The sequence below is a fragment of the Corvus brachyrhynchos genome, unplaced genomic scaffold, assembly GCF_000691975.1.
Source record: "Corvus brachyrhynchos isolate BGI_N302 unplaced genomic scaffold, ASM69197v1 scaffold1, whole genome shotgun sequence".
Classification (NCBI taxonomy): domain Eukaryota; kingdom Metazoa; phylum Chordata; class Aves; order Passeriformes; family Corvidae; genus Corvus; species Corvus brachyrhynchos.
Window position 1 is genome coordinate 3216229 of NW_008237222.1, and position 7634 is coordinate 3223862.

Genomic DNA, 7634 nt, shown 5'->3' on the forward strand with positions numbered 1-7634 from the left:
ATAAAATAACCTTGCTTCAAAAAAACCTCAACCAACAGTTCAACTAATTAAATAATTTTTATTTCAGATCTTTAGGAATCCAAACAATTTTAGAAATCATCTGCAGCTTTGACAAAACCACATCTCAGAAATTCAGTGCACGTGATAACCAAAGATGAGAACTCTTATCTAGAACAGAAATTTGTCACTTTCCACTCTAATGTCACAAGCTAAAAAGCAGTAACTTTTAGCTTAACCTTAAAGATCAAGCTTGTGTAGAACTACAGTAGAATTACAGTGTAATTCCTGCTCATAGTGTTGTTCCTGCTCTTAGTCTTGCACTTCACTGACATTTGGTGTCAGTACGATTCTACCCATACAATACTTACATATGCACTAATGGACTTGTCACCACTGAGAGCTAAATGCTGAAGTCCTTACTTAGCATCTAGCCAACCTTTCCTCAGGATGATGTCAGTGGAACTTCTGAGGTAGGTATGAGTAAAACGCTGACTGAGCACACTGCCACAGAGCATGAAGTGTAAGTGAATTGTCACTGCCTTCATTTGAATGAAATTAACCAAGAGGCACGGCTGAAAAAAACAGGTCTCAAATTCTAGTTACTAAGTTCCACTGGACTTTAATTTTACTACCCTCTAACTCAACCACCATTACATAACTGATGCTGATGTAGTTTCAACTCAAGAAAATATGACATCATTTTTATGAGACAAAATAACAGAAATGTCACTATAATCTTATTTTAGGATTTTATTTCTAATTTATATTCTGTAGGCCATGGTGGAAAACTGAAAGTTTGGGGATTATGGATAGCAGGAGAATATATCTGGTTTAGGAATGTTTATTAAAACGCAGCCTTAGTGAATCGTTCAGCAGAGCACTGAGGATTAAGCACACTACTCAGCCTGAATCCACATCATCTGCAAATCTGATATTTATAGTGGTCTTTGTATTGCCCAGACCTTTAGCAAACTATTTTTAGTGGCTAATTGTCCAGCTGCATTACATCTTCACCTAGTTTCTCTTTCTTAGCCAAAAGGAAATTGAAACCCTGAGGAAGTGCAAAAGCCAAGCCGAATATTAAATGGCATTGGAAATGCTGGAGTAGTGAAATATAAACATCTTGAATAAAAAAGGAAACTGAAAAATCATCACAGGAAAGTTGAACTACTTTGGGGGGGGCATTTAAAAAAAAGTCGAACTTGTCTGTGAGAGTGTTTTGAAAAAGCATATTTAAGGGCTTTTGTGGTGGGATAAAGCAACAAAGAGATACAAATTAAAGATGGGCTTTTAAAAAGCAGATTAGAACAGTAAGAGATAAATGCAAATGAAGGGTCAAAGCAGCATGAAGCCAAGAGAGAAAGGATGTGTGGACAGCCCAGGGCAGGATGGAAGAATGGATAAAAGACATGCTGGATCAGAGGCTTTCAGCTGTTACAGCAGCATCACTGAGGGCTGGATGAGATACAGGCTTCTGTCAGTAGTGGTTTAGGAGTATTAGGTTTGCCTGAACCAGTCTGACATTTCCTCAGATGTGTTTATCAACTCTCTCTGAGGGCAGCTGGCCCCTGGCACTTTGCAGCTCTGAGGGGAGGAGCAAGAATTGATTCTTCATGATTGATGCTGCTGTGCTTGAATGCAGTTACTAATTCCTCTGCACAGCTGCATGGCAAGTTCCCCTCATCCCTGAAGCACAGCTGGAATGCAGCCTCTCCATGCTTTATGAGGCTCTGTACTGTAACAGCCCCAAGTTTATGAGGGACACCTGTAATGTTCAGTTGTCTGCTTTTTCACCAACTGCCTGGAGGGGAATTGAGCAGACAGGAGGTTCTGCTAAGCAAGCTATGCAGAACAGGGCAGAGAGATGAAAATCACGCTGAAAACTAGGCATCAAAAATCCCTGCTTCTAATGTCAAGGGTTTATCTCCATAGTTTCTATCAGGTCCAGACTTAGCCCCATGTTGAGATTTCTTCTCTGCTGCTCAGAACTTAAATGTGGGCTATTTGTGTTAGCACTGTAATGATAATAATCTCACAGGCAGCTTTTTTAAAAGCTTCACAGCCTGAGAGAGCTGCGGTTGCTCAGCCTGGAAAAAAGAAGGCTGTGGGGACACCTTATTGTACCTTCCAGTACATAAAAGGTCCTACAAGAAGGCTGGAGAGGGACTTTGCACAGGACAAGGGGTAATGGCTTCAAACTAAAAGAGGGTTTTGTTTAGATTAGATATTAGGAAGAAATTCTTTACTGTGAGAATGCTAAAATGCCGACAAAGATTGCCCAGAGAAGTTGTGGATGCCCCATACCTGGAAGTGTTGGTTTGATGGGGCTCTGAGCAACCTGGTCTAGTGAAAGGTGTCTCTGCCCCTTACAGGGGGGTTGGAATTAGATAGCCTTTAAGGCCTCCTCTAACCCAAGCCATTCTATGATTCTGTGGTTAACTGAACTAATTAGCTGAGTGACATTTTTAAGCTAAGCTGAGTGACATTTTTAAGCTAAACAAGCAACCATGGTGTTGCAGCATGTCCCAGCTAGCAAACTGTCTCCAGTTATATCGGTGTTGCTGTGATCACTCAGGACTCAAGCTCTCTATCAAACAGTAACTCCTTTATCATCCACAAGGTCCACGTTTTGGGTTTCTCCATGGCTCAAATCTGGAACAAGTAAACCACTTCAGCAAGTGGGAAACACGAGTCCAGAAGGACCAGCTCAGGCTCAGAGGCTGCACATTGGATTCACTGAGCTCAAACTTCCATAAAACAGCCTTAAGTTACAGTTGGAGCAAGTACGAGAGGGTCAGCTTAGCTGAAAAAAAGCAGTCCATGGTGCTGGACACTGACTCAGATGTCAAGTTCCTGAACTCCAGATTGCTGCATTTCCCACATATTGGTACCTGACACGAACAAGTTAAAGCTCACTCAAGTATTTCACCATTTCTGAGAATCACATGGATAGCAACAGAAAAGTCTGATTTTTTTTTTAAAAAAAGCAGACATGTTTCCCCTCTAAGTACACAGAGAAGGCAGAAAAGACACTGCTCAGGCCAGCACTCAGCAGAAATGTCTTCAAGGGGCAACCAGATGATTTTAGAACAGCCATGACAGCATTTTCCAGTTCTGTTCCTGCTGTCCTGCTGGTAAGGACCCTGCAGTTATTAAGCAGCTAATTAGAACATCTGAACAAGCTTTTTCTCCCCAATAAATCCAGACCAGGTAGTTTAAAAAAAAAATCTAGTAGACTCAAACAGCCCTTTTTTGCAAGGTGAAGTGAACAGTCTGCTGGCACACACACATCTGATTGCCCTGGAGAACTGCTGCATGTGCACTGTGATTGTTAAACTGTAAAGTTTAACACTGAATAATGACTATTATTCATTGAAAGAAGACCCAAATATACCAGCATTCCTACCAGCCTCACAGGACAATGGATCTGCAGAGCCCAGGAAACTCATTAAATTGAAGGAAAAATATAAAAATAACAGGAAAAACACCCCTATGTTCAAAACATAAAAGTAGCAGGGAGAGCTTTCTCAAACTTCTTAGTAGCCTGCTGGCCGAAGGGCTTGTTACTAAAGGTCCTCTGCACCAGAAAGCAAAACTCTTTCTAACTCACTAAAAGCATGTACAGTTTGACTGAGTAATGATCAAAAAGCAGTGAAGAAGTTATACTACAAATAACACCCAGAATGATAGCCAGGATGCAAACACCATTGTTTATTTGCAAATCCAATACTTAAAAAAAAAAACAGAACAAACCAAAACAAACTTATATATTGATGATCATCTGGCTTTACCCCTCCAACAATCAGTAGTCTTCCTGGAAACTCACTTTTGCGAGTACAGTAGTTTCTCTTAGCACAGGTAGTTCTTGGGGACTTTTTTCATCTGGCTTCTAGAATGAAACAGGTTACAAGTAGTAACTGCAAATATCTTGCTGCAAATTAAACATGCCCATCCCAAGTTCTTACACAGATAATTCTAAAATGACAAGCCCAAACAAAATGTGATACTTGCATTACTCAATGCTTAAAAAATAGTAACTAGCTAAGGAATATCTAATCTACGAGGAAGGTTTCTCACAGATTGCACTTCAGGGTCTTAAATTTAAGCTTTCTTGTGTTATTTATTTGGTTTTAAGAAACAGTGCTTTCAATATAAATTAAGCATAGAAATTTACCTTCTTGCTTTGAGGACTCTTCAGAAGGATGTGATTGTATTTATAATTATATTATTGCATAGTTTAACTGTAAGAGTTTTCAAAGCTGGGTTTTTTCAATCAAACACCATATTGGCATATTGGTAGAGACATGTCTCTATACAGCTGCTACATGCAGTAAGAAATACTCATCCTTATTCATACTAATTTCTATTAGAAATGGCTTTTGGTATGGGTTAAGGTTCTCTGCGGCAGGAATGAGCAGATGTATTAATAACCTCTTGTCAGGAGGGAACAAACATATTGTGATTTGTGCCTGTTTTCATGTGCAGGCACCATGGTCATTAACAAGTCTCACACATACAGCAGGGATTGCAAGCAACAGCATCCTTGTCCAAAAATAGTCTGTAACTTGGTGACCAGAAGGAACAACTCCCGTGTTTATCTTCAGAAGGAACAAATATGCTTTACTTATGAGAAGCCTATGTACTGGTCTGTCTGAGAGGTAATCAGATATCTGCAGATTGGCAGTCAGACACATGGAGCATTAGGTAGTGTTCTGACAGCTCTGTTGTCAGCAGAGCAGCCTGCTTCGAACAGATGTTTACACAGTTGACACCAGCCTTATTTTACAGTAGAAGTTCTCCATTTACAATCTCTGAATTAATTTATGTTCATATTAAGGTAAGTTGGAACTGGATAAATTTACAGAACCAGTCGAAAATAAACAGGCAAGAAAGCTAAATTATCTCTTCTTTTTTCCTAATACTTTAGAGTCACAGTTCTAAATTTTATTTAAACTTCAACTTATCCCTAAGAATATTTCTACTTGCATGCTAATTTTGGGTCACTTGAAAGCCAGAAATAATGTAATAATCTGAGGAGCCCATTGAGTTTAGTAAGGTCAGGAGGGACTTTTTATCTATACATAACACACATAGATTCTAGATGAACAGTGCTGCATCCTTTTTAAACTCAAGCTCTCTTGCTCTTTTTCAGACATTCTCAAGTCATAATAAATTGCACATACACAAGATTTTTAAAGGACCATCTGCTCTACTGCTGTATGCATTTCTTTATGTTCAAACCTACTGTATTGTACCTACATTCTGTACTGCCAGGACCTACTGTTTCCATCTTAGATTACAAACTGCATGGAAAAAGGCCATGTTTTATCTTAAGACAACATCTCTCTACTGAAGTGCACCATCAAAATCTAAAGACAAACATCAATATTAAAATACAGGCAAGGTTAGTATCACATATTGTGCAGTTAGTTAAATATCTTGGGGAGTTGTAACAAGACATTTCTGTTTGCTTTCCTTCTATTCTTAAAGTGTTAGGAAAGATTCCCTGAAAATACAGAAAACACTATTTTTCTTTAAAACACAACAGTCACTGCCCTGGCAAACAGTGAATGGTTTAATTAATTTGCATTTTTTTCATTACCAGAGAGGCCCCCCATTATTTTTAAGTATCCTTCTTCATATGCTTACATGGCAGTAAATAACGTCTGTACTAGAAGCCAAGCAGGTTCATTAGTTGTCTCTCCATCCACAGCTAACTGGCTCAGAAATACAGTCTCTTGCCAAGAATACCAGTAAGCACAGATTTATTTAATGTTACTCCCCTGTGAAGATGGCCTTGCATCATCATTCAAAGTCCTATTGCATTTAGCTCCCACTTCATCTGGGGATGCATTTGGCCTGAGTCTTGTCTTGAACAGCACTATTTGAGTTACTTCCTCTTAAAAGGGAGAAATTCCTTGGCAGACAAGGAGGAAAAGGCTCAAGGAGACAGCTCAGTCTGGAAGTCAGGATATACCATACTGGATCAATATTGTACTTGGTGATTGTGGTGTGCAGACTTCTTTTTACTGACTTTCAAACAACTCCTGCAAATTTGTTAATGACACCCTGTGAAAGGAACTCTACACAAAGTAACAGGGCTGTTAAATTTGTAAAGATGGGAGGTCAGGCATCAAAGTGTGGAACATATGACCAGGAGCAGGATAGCTTGGGTTGTTTTAGCAACTAGAAGAACAGAAGAGCAATGTCTAACTAAACATAGTATCTTTAGAAGACAAACGTTTTTCCTTTTGGTGTTACTGTTAACACCTTAGGTTATCAGAAGTAAACGTTTTTACTGTTCACTGAAGACTTTCTTAATGGTTGTATTTGCATTAGGTCAGGGAAAAAAACAACAACCTGAACTTTCATTTTTGGCTTTACCTCACTGGCACAAATTCAAATCCAACTCCAAATCCAGAAACATTAGTGGGAATTTCTTTTGTTCTTTTCTGACAAAACAATCGGAAACATTCTTTACTAATCTTAGGTTTAGAAGGTGCTTGAAGTTGGGTATGAGAGAGGTTGTTTGGGGTTTTTAAAAATTCATGTTGTTTTGGCAGCATCTGTACAATATTAAAGCATGTGGAATTTTGAAAGTGTTTATATTTCATTACATGTCATTTTGACAAAGCCAGTTTCACAGCCACTGACTTTGAGTCCCTATTCTCATTGTCAAAAACAGTATCACCCTGCAGTAAGATATGCTTAGATATATCCTTTTTTTTTTACGTATCTGGAAATAAAAATAGTAGACTCATGAAGAAAACAGTCTCTTCTTGTCTAAGGCTTCCTGCTGTTGAACTGAGCAGATGGGTATAAATTTCCTGGAAAAAACATAACAAGGAGAAATATCTCCACTGAGTTCAGAACGCCTTGCAGCGATGGCAAGGTATCTGTCTTTCCAGACACCGTGGTAATTCTCAGAGGCTCAGCTAGCAGTCCAAAATGGAAACACAATTAGTACTATCCAGGCTCCTCACCACAGCTTGGAGAAACAAACCATACAGACATTTTCTAATGACATCACTAATGATTGCATCACCGGACCTAGTGAAGGTCACCTCATTGTTTTTGAGCAAAGCTTTGACACATTTCTCACCTTCAGTAACAACAGCTAGTAAAACAGCTTCCTTTGTAGCTAGAAATGAAGTGCAGATGACACCACATGTAGAGAATGAAGAAAATTTTGGGGTCACTCCTTGGCTGGGATCAGGCAATGGTATACAGGTGTCCTTTGGAGGATGGAGAAGGCAGGGAAGACCAGCTCGGAGGAAGGCCTTGCGTGTATCTCCTGCCTTCCATTCATGCCCGTGCGTAGATACACCGGAAGCAGGAGAGGTGGCTCCGATGGCTCTTGCCATGGGCAGCACTGCCAGGTCCCAGGGGAAGGCTGGAGTGGAGCGCTGGAGCCCGGTCCGCAGCGGGGCCCCGTCCTGCCCCCGCCGCAGGGGCTGCGGGTAGGAACAGGGCACCGCTCTGCAGCGTGCACGGGGCGGCAGAACTACTGCCAGGACTCTTAAGTCCGATATTTTAAAATAGGGCCTGTTTAATTGTGAAGAAACATCTTTGGAAATGAAAATTCGATCACACCCCCAAAAAACTCAGAACTGGCGGCGGCCGCGCCACGCTGC